Source organism: Caretta caretta, chromosome 11, assembly GCF_965140235.1.
Source record: "Caretta caretta isolate rCarCar2 chromosome 11, rCarCar1.hap1, whole genome shotgun sequence".
NCBI lineage: Eukaryota > Metazoa > Chordata > Testudines > Cheloniidae > Caretta > Caretta caretta.
Genome location: NC_134216.1, coordinates 33796346 through 33814848, shown reverse-complemented (window position 1 = coordinate 33814848; position 18503 = coordinate 33796346). Strand labels below are relative to the sequence as shown.

The 18503-nt window shown below is 43.6% G+C and overlaps 1 long non-coding RNA gene across 3 annotated transcripts in view; it reads left to right on the top strand.

The window, feature by feature from the left end:
• Positions 1–10506, top strand: part of LOC125644786 (uncharacterized) — a 57145-nt gene extending 46639 nt beyond the window's left edge. For all 3 annotated transcript variants that reach the window (XR_007359128.2, XR_007359127.2, XR_007359129.2), the window contains exons 3-4: positions 673–883; positions 9027–10506. This is a non-coding gene — a long non-coding RNA (uncharacterized LOC125644786). The remainder of the gene's footprint in view (positions 1–672; positions 884–9026) is intronic.
• The last annotated feature ends 7997 nt before the right edge of the window (positions 10507–18503 follow it).

The following is an 18503-nucleotide window of genomic DNA, read 5'->3' as shown; positions in this document are numbered from 1 at the left end:
ATACATTCTATCTATAATGCTATTTTATATATAGTTTAATCTGACATATCTTAACTAAGGGATCCAGTTGCTCTAACCTAGTACATGAAGAACAAATTGTTGAAATTTAATGTGGGTTTTCACTTCCTAGATGTTTCTTGTACCTTAAATCCCTTGGTCCAACAGAGAAAATGATCAATCTTTGTACATGAACATTCAAAAAACCTGTTCAGTTACAAAACTGTTGAAAGCTATTTATTTATTTTGGAGGGAAAAAACTAACATTTTTCACAGTCCTTTTTCTTTCTTTCTATTGTTATTTACTTGCTAAACACGAACAGTATGCTCAGCACTGTAAGAAAAACATGTAAGGACAGTTTCATAACCCTATATCTTCATAGACTAAAATAATACTACTTAGCACTTAGTGTTTTTAATCTATGTATCTCAAAGCTGTTTCAAAGTTACATAAGCAATATTATCTTCACTTTACATTAAGGTGGGGAATTGTGATACAGAAAAATAAATGACTTGACCAAGGTCATGCTGCAAGTCAATGGCAGAGCTAGGAACAAATATATGGACCATGTGATGACATACACAGATGATAAGAATCACACTGGGAAACACTGTGGTGGTGTTAGCTTACGATGATAATTTTTTTTCCTTATTTTTCTCCTTAAATAATAACAGAATCCTCGCTCTCTGCAGACTTCCAAGTCCTGGAGAATAGTGAGCAGAGAACATGCTACAGCAGTGCAGGCTTCATGGATCATCCTCACAGCTACGTTATGTACCTGCAATTTCCTCCAAAATGGCATTTATGCTGTTCATAACATGCACAACTGAGCAACCAGAAAGCTGTAAATATCACTGCTGCAGGAGCATATTTTGCACTAATAAGGTACAGTATGTCAGGGTCAGTTGTCGGTTTGTAATGATAAATTTCAGGCAAGACACTAGGTGAAATTCCTGGTTCCACTGAAGTTCCTATTTCACCCACTGAGTTTATGCTCTCCAACTCCCCTTTGGCAATAAAGCAGCTGCTTTGGAAATATTGCCGGGATTGTCTCTTTATATAAATATCACTTTAAATAATGATAATAATATCTTACATGTATATACCAACTTCACAGTAAAGTATACAGAGGGTTTATACAAACTATGGACAGAATTCTCCCTGATGATCTGTGTCTCAGATCTCTTCTCCAAGTGGGTAGAGAGTGAGTTGGGGAGAGTTTGCTATGGCTGATGGGATATCATTCTTTGTCCCCCTCTATTAAGCAGTATCTTTTAAATGTTAGTACTCTGTCCAGTACATTTGATGGGCACTTCCACAAGAACAAATCTAAAAATAAACACATGCATGAACCACACCAGGCACTACTGAAAGGCAGTTACCTCTGGGAGGGGAGAGGTCAGCACAGTAGCACAGCTTAAGATAGTTTGTGAAGTATACAGCAAATGAGACTATTGGAGGAGTTCTTATAACCAGAAGTTAGGAATCACTGTTGCAATATTAGGAGATACTGAGTGGCATGGGCTATGACTAAGGGGAGTGGGTTGTCACAGTCAGAATCCAAGAGATATTTTTGTCATTGTTTATGACAGCAAACCCTATACAGTTGCAGCAACCTATTCCTCAGACTGCTAAGGTTAGTAAATTAATGTACAATACCAGCAAGAGCCTCTCTTTTCAGATTTGGGGCTATAAACAAAAAGCATCTGCGTCAAAAGTTAGCACTGTTATAGGTGATAATTCCCACAGATGTAATATTTCACTTGTGAATGCGAAGGCTCTGAATGGATCTTGCAATGCAGGAAACTGCTCCCTATACTGGGATACTCCACACGAGCAACAGAGCAAAAGCACCATTTTCTGGGATTGGGGAGTTAATGACTCTCTTGTTCACATAAAAGAATATAAAAAATAAATGGGATTTTAACACTACTTGTATAAGTGTCAGAATATACAGGGTGAGATTAATACAGGGATTCAGTTATTCTAATAAAATCTTTGAAGCCAGGATTAGGGATTTCAAAAATATATATATATTTCATTACACAAAGTAAAAACTATTTCCCCATGTTTATTCCCCCCCTGCCCCCCCACTGCTCCTCGGACGTTCCTGTTAACTGCTGGAAATGGCCCACCTTGATTATCACTACAAAAGGTTTTCTCCCCCCCGCTCTCCTGTTGGTAATAGCTCATCTTAAGTGATCACTCTCCTTACAGTGTGTATGATAACACCCATTTTTTCACGTTCTGTGTGTATATAAATCTCCTCACTGTATTTTCCATTGAATGCATCGGATGAAGTGAGCTGTAGCTCACGAAAGCTTATGCTCAAATAAATTGATTAGTCTCTAAGGTGCCACTAGTACTCCTTTTCTTTTTGCGAATACAGACTAACACGGCTGCTATTCTGAAACCTGTAAATATACAGCAAGATTTCAAAGGAACATCACCTTGGTTTGGTTATGCAAACAGAATTTGTGTGTGCCATTCAGGTATGAACAGATCTAGCTAACTTCTCTTTGCCCTGGTCTACACTAGGACTTTAGATCGAATTTAGCAGCGTTAAATCGATTTAAACCTGCACCCGTCCACACAATGAAGCCCTTTATTTCGACTTAAAGGGCTCTTAAAATCGATTTCCTTACTCCACCCCTGACAAGTGGATTAGCGCTTAAATCGACGTTGCCGGCTCGAATTTGGGGTACTGTGGACACAATTCGATGGTATTGGCCTCCGGGAGCTATCCCAGAGTGCTCCATTCTGACCGCTCTGGACAGCGCTCTCAACTCAGATGCACTGGCCAGGTAGACAGGAAAAGAACCGCGAACTTTTGAATCTCATTTCCTGTTTGGCCAGCGTGGCAAGCTGCAGGTGACCATGCAGAGCTCATCAGCAGAGGTGACCATGATGGAGTCCCAGAATCGCAAAAGAGCTCCAGCATGGACTGAACGGGAGGTACGGGATCTGATCGCTGTTTGGGGAGAGGAATCCGTGCTATCAGAACTCCGTTCCAGTTTTCGAAATGCCAAAACCTTTCTGAAAATCTCCCAGGGCATGAAGGACAGAGGCCATAACAGGGACCCGAAGCAGTGCCGCGTGAAACTGAAGGAGCTGAGGCAAGCCTACCAGAAAACCAGAGAGGCGAACGGCCGCTCTGGGTCAGAGCCCCAAACATGCCGCTTCTATGATGAGCTGCATGCCATTTTAGGGGGTTCAGCCACCACTACCCCAGCCGTGTTGTTTGACTCCTTCAATGGAGATGGAGGCAATACAGAAGTAGGTTTTGGGGACGAAGAAGATGATGAGGAGGAGGTTGTAGATAGCTCACAGCAAGCAAGCGGAGAAACCGGTTTTCCCGACAGCCAGGAACTGTTTCTCACCCTAGACCTGGAGCCAGTACCCCCCGAACCCACCCAAGGCTGCCTCCTGGACTCAGCAGGCGGAGAAGGGACCTCTGGTGAGTGTACCTTTTAAAATGCTATACATGGTTTAAAAGCAAGCATGTGAAAGGATTACTTTGCCCTGGCATTTGCGGTTCTGCCTTTGCAAAAGGTTTCTGGGGAGGGCAGCCTTATTTCGTCCTTCATGGTAGGACACTTTACCACTCCAGGCCAGCAACACGTACTGGGGAATCACTGTAGAACAAAGCATTGCAGTGTATGTTTGCTGGCATTCAACCAAAATCCGTTCACACGGTGGGAGGAGGCAAAATGCGACCTTGTAACGAAAGCACATGTGCTATGTATGTAATGTTAACTTTCAAGGTTTACCCTGAAAGAGTGTAGCCACTGTTTTATAAAATGTGTCTTTTTAAATACCGCTGTCCCTTTTTTTTTCTCCACCAGCTGCATGTGTTTCAATGATCACAGGATCTTCTCCTTCCCAGAGGCTAGTGAAGCTTAGAAAGAAAAAAAAACGCACTCGCGATGAAATGTTCTCCGAGCTCATGCTGTCCTCCCACACTGACAGAGCACAGACGAATGCGTGGAGGCAAATAATGTCAGAGTGCAGGAAAGCACAAAATGACCGGGAGGAGAGGTGGAGGGCTGAAGAGAGTAAGTGGCGGGCTGAAGAGAGTAAGTGGAGGGCTGAAGACAGGGCTGAAGCTCAAAGGTGGCGGCAGCGTGATGAGAGGAGGCAGGATTCAATGCTGAGGCTGCTGCAGGACCAAACCAGTATGCTCCAGTGTATGGTTGAGCTGCAGCAAAGGCAGCTGGAGCACAGACTGCCACTGCAGCCCCTCTGTAACCAACCGCCCTCCTCCCCAAGTTCCATAGCCTCCTCACCCAGACGCCCAAGAACACGGTGGGGAGGCCTCCGGCCAACCAGCCACTCCCCCACAGAGGATTGCCCAAAAAAAAGAAGGCTGTCATTCAATAAATTTTAAAGTTGTAAACTTTTAAAGTGCTGTGCTTAAAGTGCTGTGTGGCATTTTCCTTCCCTCCTCCACCACCCCTCCTGGGATACCTTGGTAGTCATCCCCCTATTTGTGTGATGAATGAATAACGAATGCATGACTGTGAAGCAGCAATGACTTTATTGGCTCTGCAAGCAATGATTAAAGGGAGGAGGGGAGGGTGGTTAGCTTACAGGGAAGTAGAGTGAACCAAGGGGCGGGGGGGTTCATCAAGGAGAAACAAACAGAACTTTTACACCGTAGCCTGGCCAGTCATGAAACTGTTTTTCAAAGCTTCTCTGATGCGTACCGCGCCCTCCTGTGCTCTTCTAACCGCCCTGGTGTCTGGCTGCGCGTAACCAGCAGCCAGGCGATTTGCCTCAACCTCCCACCCCGCCATAAACGTCTCCCCCTTACTCTCACAGATATTGTGGAGCACACAGCAAGCAGTAATAACAGTGGGAATATTGGTTTCGCTGAGGTCTAAGCGAGTCAATAAACTGCGCCAGCGCGCCTTTAAACGTCCAAATGCACATTCTACCACCATTCTGCACTTGCTCAGCCTGTAGTTGAACAGCTCCTGACCACTGTCCAGGCTGCCTGTGTACGGCTTCATGAGCCATGGCATTAAGGGGTAGGCTGGGTCCCCAAGGATACATATAGGCATTTCAACATCCCCAACAGTTATTTTCTGGTCTGGGAATAAAGTCCCTTCCTGCAGCTTTTGAAACAGACCAGAGTTCCTGAAGATGCGAGCATCATGCACCTTTCCCGGCCATCCCACGTTGATGTTGGTGAAACGTCCCTTGTGATCCACCAGAGCTTGCAGCACTATTGAAAAGTACCCCTTGCGGTTTATGTACTCGGCGGCTTGGTGCTCCGGTGCCAAGATAGGGATATGGGTTCCGTCTATGGCCCCACCACAGTTAGGGAATCCCATTGCAGCAAAGCCATCCACTATGACCTGCACATTTCCCAGGGTCACTACCCTTGATATCAGCAGATCTTTGATTGCGTGGGCTACTTGCATCACAGCAGCCCCCACAGTAGATTTGCCCACTCCAAATTGATTCCCAACTGACCGGTAGCTGTCTGGCGTTGCAAGCTTCCACAGGGCTATCGCCACTCGCTTCTCAACTGTGAGGGCTGCTCTCATCTTGGTATTCATGCGCTTCAGGACAGGGGAAAGCAAGTCACAAAGTTCCATGAAAGTGCCCTTACGCATGCGAAAGTTTCGCAGCCACTGGGAATCGTCCCAGACCTGCAACACTATGCGGTCCCACCAGTCTGTGCTTGTTTCCCGAGCCCAGAATCGGCGTTCCACAGCATGAACCTGCCCCATTAGCACCATGATGCATGCATTGTCAGGGCCCATGCTTTCAGAGAAATCTGTGTCCATGTCCTGATCACTCACGGGACCGCGCTGACGTCGCCTCCTCGCCCGGTATCGCGTTGCCATGTTCTGGTGCTGCATATACTGCTGAATAATGCGTGTGGTGGTTAATGTGCTCCTAATTGCCAAAGTGAGCTGAGCGGGCTCCATGCTTGCCGTGGTATGGCGTCCGCACAGAAAAAAGGCGCGGAACGATTGTCTGCCGTTGCTCTGACGGAGGGAGGGGCGACTGACGACACGGCTTACAGGGTTGGCTTCAGGGAGCTAAAATCAACAAAGGGGGTGCCTGTACATCAAGGAGTATTTCAGGCAGGACTGCACGGAGGGTTCCAATAAGAAATGGTGCACCTAAGTTATCGTTGTTATTGGAACAAGGAGGTTAGCCTGGCCTCTGATTGATACATGGCTAGATTTACCTCGCTGCACCTTCTCTGTGAGTGACTGCAGTGTGACCTAGAGGAATGAGTCCCCTAGACAGGGGAGGAGGCAAATGAGTACAAAACAAATCTGGTCTATTTCTTGTTTTGACCCACTCCATCTATCTTTTACATCTTTGGCTGGCAGCAGACGGTGCAGAAGGACTGCATGCCATCCACATCTCATGGCTGCTTGGCAGAAGATGGTACAGTACGCCTGCTAGCCATCCCCATCTCTTGCCTGCCTGGCAGAAGATGGTGCAATACGACTGCTAGCAATCCTCATCTCTTGCCTGCCTGGCAGAAGATGGTACAGTACGACTGCTAGCAGTCCGTATCGCCTGCCTGCTCACCATAAGACGGTTCAATAGGACTGACTGCAGGACTAAAGAGAATGACCTGGTCAAGTCACTCCAAATTTAGTCCCTGCGCCCATGTCTGCCCAGGCGCTCCCAGCCGACGCGGCCAGGAGCACCTCGGACACGATGAGGACGACTACCAATCGTATTGCACCGTCTGCTGCCAGAAGGCAAGGGGTTGCTGCTACTGTGCAGCAAAGCCGTACCGCGTCTGCCAGCACCCAGGAGACATAGGGTGACGGTTACCTGAGCGGGCTCCATGCTTACTGTGGTATGGCGTCTGCACAGGTAACTCAGGAAAAAAGGCGCGAAATGATTGTCTGCCCTTGCTTTCACGGAGGGAGGGAGGGAACGGGGGCCTGACGACACGTACCCAGAACCACCCGCGACAATGTTTTAGCCCCATCAGAGCGCTCCATTGTGACTGCTCTGGACAGCACTCTCAGATGCCCGATTGTTTGCCATTGCTCTGACGCTGGGAGGGGCGCTTACAGGGTTGGCTTCAGGGAGCTAAAATCAACAAAGGGGGTGGCTTTACATCAAGGAGTATTTCAGGCAGGACTTCACAGAGGGTTCCAATAAGAAATGATGCACCTAAGTTATTGTCCTTATTGGAGCAAGAAGGTTAGCCTGGCCTCTGATTGATACATGGCTAGATTTACCTCGCTGCACCTTGACTGCAGTGTGATCTAGAAGAATGAGTCCCCTAGACAGGGGAGGGGGGGGAAGCAAATGAGTACAAAACAAATCTGGTCTATTTCTTGTTTTGACCCACTCCATCTATCTTTTACATCTTTGGCTGGCAGCAGACGGACTGCATGCCATCCACATCTCATGACTGCTCGGCAGAAGATGGTACAGCACGACTGCTAGCAGTCCGTATCGCCTGCCCGCTCACCATAAGACGGTTCAATAGGACTGACTGCAGGACTAAAGAGAATGACCTGGTCAAGTCACTCCAAATTTAGTCCCTGTGCCCATGTCTGCCCAGGCGCTCCTGATCGACCTCACAGAGGCGACCAGGAGCACCTCAGACATGACGATGACGGCTACCAGTCGTACTGTACCGTCTGCTGCCACAAGGCAAGGGGTTGCTGCTACTGTGTAGCAATGCCGTACCGCGTCTGCCAGCACCCAGGAGACATAGGGTGACGGTTACCTGAGCGGGCTCCATGCTTGCCATGGTATGGCGTCTGCACAGGTAACTCAGGAAAAAAGGCGCGAAATGATTGTCTGCCCTTGCTTTCACGGGGGGAGGGAGGGAACGGGAGGCTGACGATATGTACCCAGAACCACCCGCGACAATGTTTTAGCCCCATCAGGCATTGGGATCTCAACCCAGAATTCCAATGGGCAGCGGAGACTGCGGGAACTGTGGGATAGCTACCCACAGTGCAACGCTCCGGAAGTCGACGCTTGCCTCGGTACTGTGGAAGCGCTCCGCCGAGTTAATGCACTTAATGCACTTAGAGCATTTACTGTGGGGACACACACACTCGAATTTATAAAACCGATTTCTAAAAAACCGACTTCTATAAATTCGACCTTATTCTGTAGTGTAGACATACCCTAAGTGGGCAAATCCTGTGTGTGAATTAAAATTCTATTATTGCAACACACAAACTGATTGTGCCTGTAAAACTGTAAGTGCAAATTTAGTCCCCGATCCTGCAAATACTGCCAAACCCACACACAAGACTTTAAGCATACACGTAGTCACATTGTAGTCAATGTAGTCACATTCCTAAAATTAAGCAAAGTCTTTTAGGGAATCTTTGAAATTTTGGTTTAAAATAAGCTGGACAGGAAAGAAAGTGTCACTTTCAAAACAGAGTGAATTCTGCAGCCCTGGAAGGAACTTTGAATGATGTACTTAATATTCATCACTATTTTATTTCCTATTGAACGTCTCTATGGTACTTACTGCTTGCCTCCAGAAATAAATAATATATATTTCAAGTATCAGAGGGGTAGCCGTGTTAGTCTGGATCTGTAAAAGCGGCAAAGAGTCCTGTGGCACCTTATAGACTAACAGACATATTGGAGCATAAGCTTTCATGAGTGAATACCCACTTCGCTGGATGCGTGTTGTGGAAATTTCCAGAGGCAGGTATAAATATGCAAGCAAGAATCAGGCTAGGGATAACGAGGTTAGCTCAATCAGGGAGAATGAGGCCCTTTTCTAGCAGTTGAGGTGTGAACACCAAGGGAGGAGAAACTGCTTTTGCAGTTGGCTAGCCATTCACAGTCTTTGTTTAATCCTGAGCTGATGGTGTCAAATTTGCAAATGAACTGAAGCTCAGCAGTTTCTCTTTGAAGTCTGGTCCTGAAGTTTTTTTGCTGCAGGATGGCTACCTATAAATCTGCTATTGTGTGCTCAAGGGATATTGAAGTGTTCTCCTACAGGTTTTTGTATATAACCATTCCTAATATCTGATTTGTGTCCATTTATCCTTTTACGTAGGGACTGTCCAGTTTGGCCGATGTACATAGCAGAGGGGCATTGCTGGCACATGATGGCATATATTACATTGGTGAATGTGCAGGTGAATGAACCGGTGATGGCGTGGCTGATCTGGTTAGGTCCTGTGATGGTGTCGCTGGTGTAGATATGTGGGCAGAATTGGCATCAAGGTTTGTTGCATGGATTGATTCCTGAGTTAGAGTTACTATGGTGCGGTGTGTAGTTGCTGGTGAGAATATGCTTCAGGTTGGCGGGTTGTTTGTGGGCGAGGACTGGCCTGCCTCCCAAGGCCTGTGAAAGTGAGGGATCGTTGTCCAGGATGGGTTGTAGACCAAACATTATAATCAAAGAGGCTGATAAAGGAGGTGCTGTTTTCATCATGAACAGGTCTGACATTCACCTGCACGTCAGTTAGTCTATAAGGTGCCACAGGACTCTTTGCCGCTTATGTATTTCAAGAGATTCATTACATGGTGCCCAACTTCTAAAAATTCAGCCTTAAAAACAACTTTTAAAGAAGATATTGCAATTATGAATAATAGCAGGGAAATATGAAATGGAAAATTAGGAGTTTAAGTACTAATTACAGTTTGTTTATTTTTCCATTTGGTTTGGCAATTCTGACTATCTTTCACTGTACAATATCTGAGGTCAATTAGGATTCAGCTGATCTTGGAGTCAGTTGACACTGATTATAATTAGATGGAGTAAAGGGAAGAGGATGATGTTTTCTCTTTCTCCCTCATTAGGGCTAACTGGCTGAGCTAGTTTTATTGCTATCTTAAAGGCAGTAAAAAAGGTCATGTGACTGTTTCCCAAATGAATTGTTTTGAAAAATGCTGTTGTCTTTTTATGGACACATCCATCCCTGGGATGTATAAACAGTTCTTATTAAAATTAAAAGTGTGGAATTTGTCTTTGTTAGCAGTCAAAATGGGCCGTTTATTTAGTTGAATCCCACCCATCCAGCTCTTGAACTGTGAGGATTCAGATCAAATAGATCCCTGCTCATAACTACTGAGTCTAATTTTGCAGAAACCTGGACTACAAGAGTTGGAAAGATCAAAAACAAACTCAGCTTCCCCCCCTCTTACCTTTACTTAATCATCATTGCCCTAAACTACTATCATCTACTTAAATTTCCCCACATCAGATCTTAGGAACCACAACCTGAAACATTCCAGCTTGGTGTCAATTTTGCAAAACAAAACCACAGCCAGCAAGACTTTGTGAAACTGAAAAACTGCCTGAAGTTTTGTGTTTAGCTGACAAGAATGAAAGTGTCTGTCTAATGATTCATTACTGCATTAAGCAAAAGGCATACAGCTCAAAGAAAGCAAATAGACGGTCACACTGACCCCAGTTTCAGAAATTTAAAATGCCACTTCACCAATTCATTTGTCTCTATGTTATCTCTGTAAGAAGCTAACCTTGTTTTGTAAGTATATTTGTAATCTACTTAATTATAGGTTTATAAATATTGCAGTGTTTTGCTTCTTTATAAGTGTACCACTGATTCTATGTTTACATTAAATAAGAAATGAGATGCACATTATATTTTGGGGGTGTTCGGTTACACCACATATCTGCAGTTTTACAATATAATAACCTTTTACTTTGGGAACAGTACTGGAATAGTAAACAAACTTAAGAAAGAACACACGCTAGTCCTGTTACAAAAGAAAAGCAGTCTCTCCAGTTATACAACTTGAAATTAATACCAACTGACACTTGGGCCCTCATGAGGGAAGTAAGAAAATAAGAGAAAGAGACGTTTCATCAGATTTCATGCAGCTGTAACGTCAGAACTCAAGCATTCCATAAACGCAAATGTTCATCATTCTTGCATGAATACGCAATGGAAAAAAGATCACCACTTTTAATTATTGTCTACAATTCTGTCCTCAATGACATATATTATTCTCTCATAATAAATAATTTCTTCTATAATTCTTTATCCAAGTCAGTGGCAGCAAGAGTTTTTGCAGAGCCAGGTTTATAAAAATTACACAGAATAGTAGTATTTACATTAATAAAAAATTTTAGCTGCAGGCAGATTTAAAGTAGCTTCCAGCAGTCCCTGCTAGTAATATGTTGCCTTCCTTCAACACATACAAGGCAATGGAGAAATCTGAAGAAGGTAAATAACTAATTAACTTGTGGAAAAATAAAATGTATATTTTCTTTATAATTTTATTTCATTTGAAGAGAGGAAAAGCGAGAACAAAAAGCCAACACTTCCTTGGCAAAGTAGCAGATGAGGCCAACCTTATATAGCTATTTTTTTTCCCGGTGGCTTTAGAAAAGAGAGAATTCTTTATTATTATAATTCAGCACCAGCAGAAGGCAGCAATAACATTTTGGCCTGTTGGTGTTTAGAATTTTAGCAAAAACAAGTCAATGGACAATGTTACCCTTTTAGTCATCATCGCGCTTAAAACTGGGGATAGTAAACTCAGAGGCTTGCAAAGCTCTCAAACTATATTTAGGGGTTCACAAAACTAGTTTATGGATTCCGTTTTCCATTTAAACCATGTCCCCTATTACTAGGCAGATTCTTTTGAAAAACATGTTTACAAACTAAGAAAAGACCACTGTGTCTTGGGTCCAGAAGAAAACCAAGAAGCCTGGCTGATACAGGTCAACGCCTGCACACAGTATATTTATTTGGCTTTCTTCTTTCTCTGTTCCTCTTTCTTCCACAGGCCCCTTCTAAGCAAAACACAAACCTGATCACGTTCAATAAGTGTCAGAGTGGGTTTGAGATTAGGCAAAATGGGTTTACCCATCCCAGTTTAAAATACATGTAGGTAGCCTGGGCTTTTCAACATTCCTTTTCCCCTTTAAATGGAAATTAATATTACTACTGCACTAGCCAATGCCTTACTATTTGTTCAACCACCATCAAACAATATTTTAGGATTTGCAGTGTTCAATCCTGGAAAGGGCAGAAACTCTGTTGAACTGTGGGGCACACAGCAGGCTAACCCCCTCCCCCCCCCCAAACTAGTGTCCAGTTCTGAAGCCATACAATTTTTAAGTGCTTGTGACGGGGTATAAATGACATTTTGGCTCTGAAAGGGTGGATTTGGGCCTGAGAGGCCAATTAACCCCATTTAGCTGCACCTGGAGGATGGTTCAGGCTTAATTAAAGATGAAGGTGAGATGGGGAAGGAGCTGAATGGTGACCATAAAGAAGAGAAGCACAGATTAGAAAGAGGCTGCAAGGAGAAACTTTGTAATCATTCTCTGGGATTAGTGAGATGAGGAGGGTCAAGGAGGAATCCCAGGGGGAGAGTTGGCCCTGTGATCCTCTCCTATGTAGAGATATATGGCTGGGATGAAAGATTAAGCCTGTGGAGGGCAGAAGGTGGGTTAAGTAGTACTTTTTGTTTGAGGCTTTATTGGGGGATTCTAGAGGAGAGACTTGAGAGCCAGCCAGCGCTGAAAGAAGGATGAATTTCTTTGGAAGAGGCCTGCTGACAGACTGTGACAGGAAGAAGTCCAGGGAGGCAACTACAAGGAGTCTGAAGGAACAGACCTTGGCTGCTGGTCATAGGGTCCCTGGACTGGCCGAGAGTTGGGGCCAAAAACCTTTTGTAAGGACATTAGACTGTTGTTTGTTGGACTTCTTGTTACCCTGGAAGGGGTCAGACTACAATGTGACTTTGCCAGAGGGCTGAGTCACAAGGAGAGGCAGACTACCACAGGCCTGGAGTGACCACTGACAGAGAGAAGAGAACCTGCAATGATGTGCCTAGTCACAAGGGGGTGCTCAAGCAGTAATTCGACTCTTCCACAGTGCTTAGTGAAAATCACTGGTATCTAGGGACCTAAGTCACCTATATGCATTTAAAAATTTTATCTGAAGTCTATGCTCTGACAAAATGCCTGTCATGGGATGGAAGGATGGTCTTATGGTTAAGTTGTTAAAGTCAGATGCAGATCTGGGATTCAATCCCTGATTCTGCCACCTTGGGCAAGTCAGTTAATCTGTGCCTCAGTTTCCCTTCTGTAAAATGGAGGTGATGATACAATATAACAAGGATGTTGTGAGGATAAACCCTGAAATATATTAGAGATGTTGCCAATGTAGACCATAAGTGCCTAGACAAAGAGAAAACTCTTGGATAGTGGGATTTCTGTGCATTACGGTAATTCAAACAACAGATTATAGGACTTGCTGGTGGCAGAGGACAGGTATGTGCTTCAAGATGAGTTGTAATGAGGAAGGACACAAAGGATGGCAAATAAATTGTCCAGGGTTAGCTCAGCATTCAGCAGCAGTGAGGGATCAACATTGTAGAGTTATCACTGTAGATCATAAAACACTTGTACAAGTACTTCTGCTGGACCACATCTACATATCTCGCACATCCAAAATCTGTTGATTTCTGTGAGCAAGTAATGTAGGTTCAGACCCAGTATTTTCCAATAATTTCCATTATTTCCTGCATGTTAACCTCAGAGTAATAACCAATACCTTTGGGATAACTGAATGTACATAATCTGTTCCTTCAAACCAAACCCATTCCCATAACCCCAATGCACTAAAGTGCCTATCAAAAATCCATATCACTGCTGCTGAAAAATAATGCAGCGCATCTGTGGAGTCCTCATTGCATTGTATAGAAAGTACTGAATCTAGTGAAAAGATAAAACTCACTGAAGCATCAAAACATTGAAGCTAGAGCCAGTTGGCTGCCCTGTTTAGTGTGACCAAATGCCAGTACAACCAAAATCCTCATTAGCTATGAAGACCTCATGCTGAATGAGAAGCTGTTGCTTAGATAAAGGAAGCTACTCTTTGCACGAGTTGTCATCTTTTCTTCCTTGGATTCTCCAGCAGAGAAGATAGTTTAGACAACGAGGAACGTCTGTCTCATCAATTTCTGATAAATTAAGAATTTTCATACCTTGAAGAGTGGAAGCTGATGGAACCAAAGCACTGAAGAACAACTCTGCAAGTGTGCAACAATGGAGAAGCTTGTCCCGAAAGAGATGCTGTTGTGACTGAAAACTATGAAGGCACTTCCTATTGCAGAAAGTAATATGAAATGACTCTGTATTTGACAAGCAAAATGATTTGGAGATGTTGGCTCTGCAGAAATTCGTTGATGAGGCTGTCATTTCTAAACCTTGATGGATAACACTTCCCTAAAACTTCCAAAGCAAGTGTTTCTCCACTAATCCTTAATGCCTTCACTGAATACATACTGTGGATATATGTTAGCCGTAGTCTATAGGAAGGTTCCACTTTATAAAACGGGACTCAGTTATTAGATGTGGGCAACAAAAATAAAGAATTATTGTCATCTATGTAAATTGCAACGAAACCTCTTGACTACATTAGCAATGTAAATAAAGCTGTACCTTTCGCTACAATAAATTTCTCTTAGTACTTTTCTTCTATTGCATTCCCAACATCATCATAAAATACAGTGCCATATATAAAAATTACTCCCAAGCGTCTAACAAGCAGGATTCACACATTTAAATGAATTCAAAAAAAAGCTGAACAGTTTCCAAATTCTTCTATCCAAGCATCACTTAAGAAACTGTTTGTTCAGTTCAGTTTCATCTCTGCAGCTGCCAAACCACTTCAGTTCTGCCAGCTCTGATCTTTGATTGCAAAATAAAGGGTGGTCACTTAACAGTGTATGCAAGAAATATTCCTATTTTGTGAAAAATATGACATTTAAGAAGTCTTTTCAATGGTAAATTGCTAGACTATTAAGTCTATTTATTTAAGCAAAAATGAAGTAGGCTTTGTTCAGTTCTCCCTGTCTTGCTGTTAAATTAGTGAACATGGTATACAGGGTTTGCATTCTCTAAGACTGATGCACTTTGCTGCAGCTTACATTCATAAATATTTCTGTAGTATAATAGTCTGTCAAAACAAATCTGTTTTCCTTGTGTGTGTATGTCAGGGTATCTTTACTGCTGCTGTCCATCTTGAATGAAAACAAAAGGAATTTTATTTTGCACAATCTAGCAAAGCTCATCTCAGTTTTTATAAGTCACCAAAAAGCCCAATAGGGGCAAGAATAAAGTAAATAGCTACTTAATATATGAAAAGTGTTTGTGCATAAGTGCATTAGCCATTCAAAATCTCTCTGAATGTCTGGCTATCCATCTTGTGGGTATACTGCATGCAGCAGTGCAAACAAAGACATTCTGTGCGTTAGAAGTCTGGTAGGTCTAACAGATAAATAAGAAATGCCCACTTTACACAAACATTAGCCACACAGATTTTTGTTAAGGGTATAACCTGCATAAACTCATTGACTCACTGGTGACTAAGCGAACAGATACCTAGTGTACAATGCAACACAATGTAACAATAAACATCTCACATGTTTTTTTTTTTCCCTCAGTATTTTTCCCTCCCAAAAGTAAAAGAGATGGAAATATTAAGCTGGTTATTGGGCAGCTCTTCTAGTTTCCAAAGATTTTTCTTTTTGTAAGGGAGGGGATTATTCCTCTTACATGAAGAAAAAGTTAAAGGCAGTGCTTGATTTGTGCCAGGGCTTGCCAAGTCTGAGCCCTGGCACCTCTAGCCATTCATAGTCCCGGCACCTCTGGCTTGCCATGTCAGTTATAAAAGTAAACAAAGTACTTGAGCCCTGGCACCTCTTTCATTACAAATTAAGCACTAGTTAAAAGGGTAGTATTTATAAATGAAAAAAGAAACTGATTATAATAGGGCTTAAGTTAGTTAGCCAGAGAAATATTTGAGCATTTCTGCTCTTCTAAAAGTTGTCTGACAAAGACCACTAGATACTCGATGTTGCCATCCACTGAAGCCATATGGGAATTTCATCAGTGACTTCAGAGGGTGTAGGATTGGGTTGTAGATATGAACACATCTGCAGCAGGATTCTGATTTTCCATGCAACTAGAACCTTGTATTGTTCAAAGTGCTATTAACTTAGAGTCAGATTCTGTTGCTTTTCCACATATTGAGAAGTACCTTGCTGCGCAAGCAGTCCCATTGATTTCAGAGAGACTGCCTGCAGGGTAAGGAACTACACAATGGTGCTGGTCTCCATTACTTTGTACCTTGTGTTATCATATATGCTAGTGTAGAAAGAGTAAAAACTCGGGATAAAACACGACCAAATCAGAATGGTAGTATTTTGCACACACACCAACTTCTGTGAATGACCACACAAAATGCAAACTATGGAGACCTGGGTCCAATGTGAATAATGAGGGCAGAATCTGGGCATCGTTTAGTTATTTTTCCATTTAGAAATGTAACTTTTTTTTAAAAAAATCAGCCCCATAGTCAGTATTTAATGTAAGCATTGACTAATGTAGTGCCCATCTTTAAAAAGGGGAAGGAGGAAGATCCTGGGAACTACAGGCCACTCAGCCTCACCTCAGTCCCTGGAAAAATCATGGAGCAGGTCTTCAAGGAATCAATTCTGAAGCACTTAGAGGAAAGGAAAGTCATCAGGAACAGTCAGCATGGATTCACCAAGGGCAAGTCATGCCTGACTAATCTAATTGCCTTCTATGACGAGATAACTGGATCTGTGGATGAGGGGAAAGCAGTGGACGTGTTATTCCTTGACTTTAACCAAGCTTTTGACACCGTCTCCCACTGTATTCTTGCCAGCAAGTTAAAGAAGTATGGGCTGGATGAATGGATATAAGGTGGATAGAAAGCTGGCTAGATCGTTGGGCTCAGCAGGTAGTGATCTATGGCTTCGTGTCTAGTTGGCAGCCACTTTCAAGCGGAGCGCCCCAAGGGGCAGTCCTGGGGCCAGTTTTGTTCAATATCTTCATTAATGATCTGGAGGATGGTGTGGATTGCACCCTCAGCAAGTTTGCAGGTGACACTAAACTGGGAGGAGAGGTAGAAATGCTGGAGGGTAGGAATAGGATACAGAGGGCCCTAGACAAATTAGAGGATTGGGCCAAAAGAAATCCGATGAGGTTCAACAAGGACAAGTACAGAGTCCTGCACCTTAGGACAGAAGAATCCCATGCACCGCTACAGGCTGGGGACCAACTGGCTAAGAAGCAGTTCTGCAGAAAAGGACCTAGGGGTTACAGTGGACGAGAAGCTGGATATGAGTCAACAGTGTGCCCTTGTTGCCAAGAAGGCCAATGGCATTTTGGGACGTATAAGTAGGGGCATTGCCAGCAGATCGAGGGACGTGATTGTTCCCCTCTATTCAACATTGGTGAGGCCTCATCTGGAGTACTGTGTCCAGTTTTCGGCCCCACACTACAAGACGGATGTGAAAAAATTGGAAAATGTCCAGCGGAGGGCAACAAAAATTATTAGGGGACTGGAACACATGACTTATGAGGCGAGGCTGAGGGAACTGGGATTGTTTAGTCTGCAAAAGAGAAGAATGAGGGGGGATTTGATAGCTGCTTTCAACTACCTGAAAGGGGGTTCCAAAGAGGATGGATCTAGACTGTTCTCAGTGGTAGCAGATGACAGAACAAGGAGTAATGGTCTCAAGTTGCAGTGGGGGAGGTTTAGGTTGGATATTAGAAAAAACCTTTTCACTGGGAGGGTGGTGAAGCACTGGAATGCGTTACCTAGGGAGGTGGTGGAATCTCCCTCCTTTGAGATTTTTAAGATCAGGCTTGACAAAGCCCTGGCTGGGATGATTTAGTTGGAGATTGGTCCTGCTTTGAGCAGGGGGTTGGACTAGATGACCTCCTGAGGTCCCTTCCAACCCTGATAGTCTATGATTCCTTGATTCTATTATTCTAATTCTGACAAGCTTCACTTCGTCTGTATCATATCACATGAGCACTAAGGTGGGGGGCACGGATTAGCATTACTTGAGCTGGGGAAGTTAATGATCCATCCAGTGGACCAAATTTGATGATAAATCCTGGTCATGTGCCACCTAAGACACGTTGCACACACGCTAAGAAGAAGCACTAAGTTCCCTGGGCCCAATTCTGCCCTCACAGAGGTGCATGGAAACCCACTGATGTAATGGGCATTGTATATGTGTATTAAAGGGCCCATGCTGTATTAAATTGTGAACCCAAAAGAAATATTCTTTGCAGCATAGCTATGCCCAAATGCCTCTGCAGCTAACCCTACCATGGCAGGGGCATGATGAGTTTATCATTACTGATATAGCTTAACTTCTGTATCCGGAAAGATAATAGAGCAAATAATAAAGTAATCAATTTCTAAACATCTAGAAGATAATAAGGCGATAAGTAACAGTCAGCATGAATTTGTCAAGAACAAATGATAGCAAAACAACCTGATAGCTTTCTTTGACAGGGTAACAAGCCTTGTGGATGCGGGGAAGCAGTAAATATGGTATATCTTGACTTTAGTAAGGCTTTTGATAGTCTCACATGACCTTCTCATAAACAAACTAGGGAAATACAACCTAGATGGAGCTACTATAAGGTGGGTGCAAAACTAGTTGGAAAACTGTTCCCAGAGAGTAGTTATCAGTGGTTCACAGTCATGCTGGAAGGGCA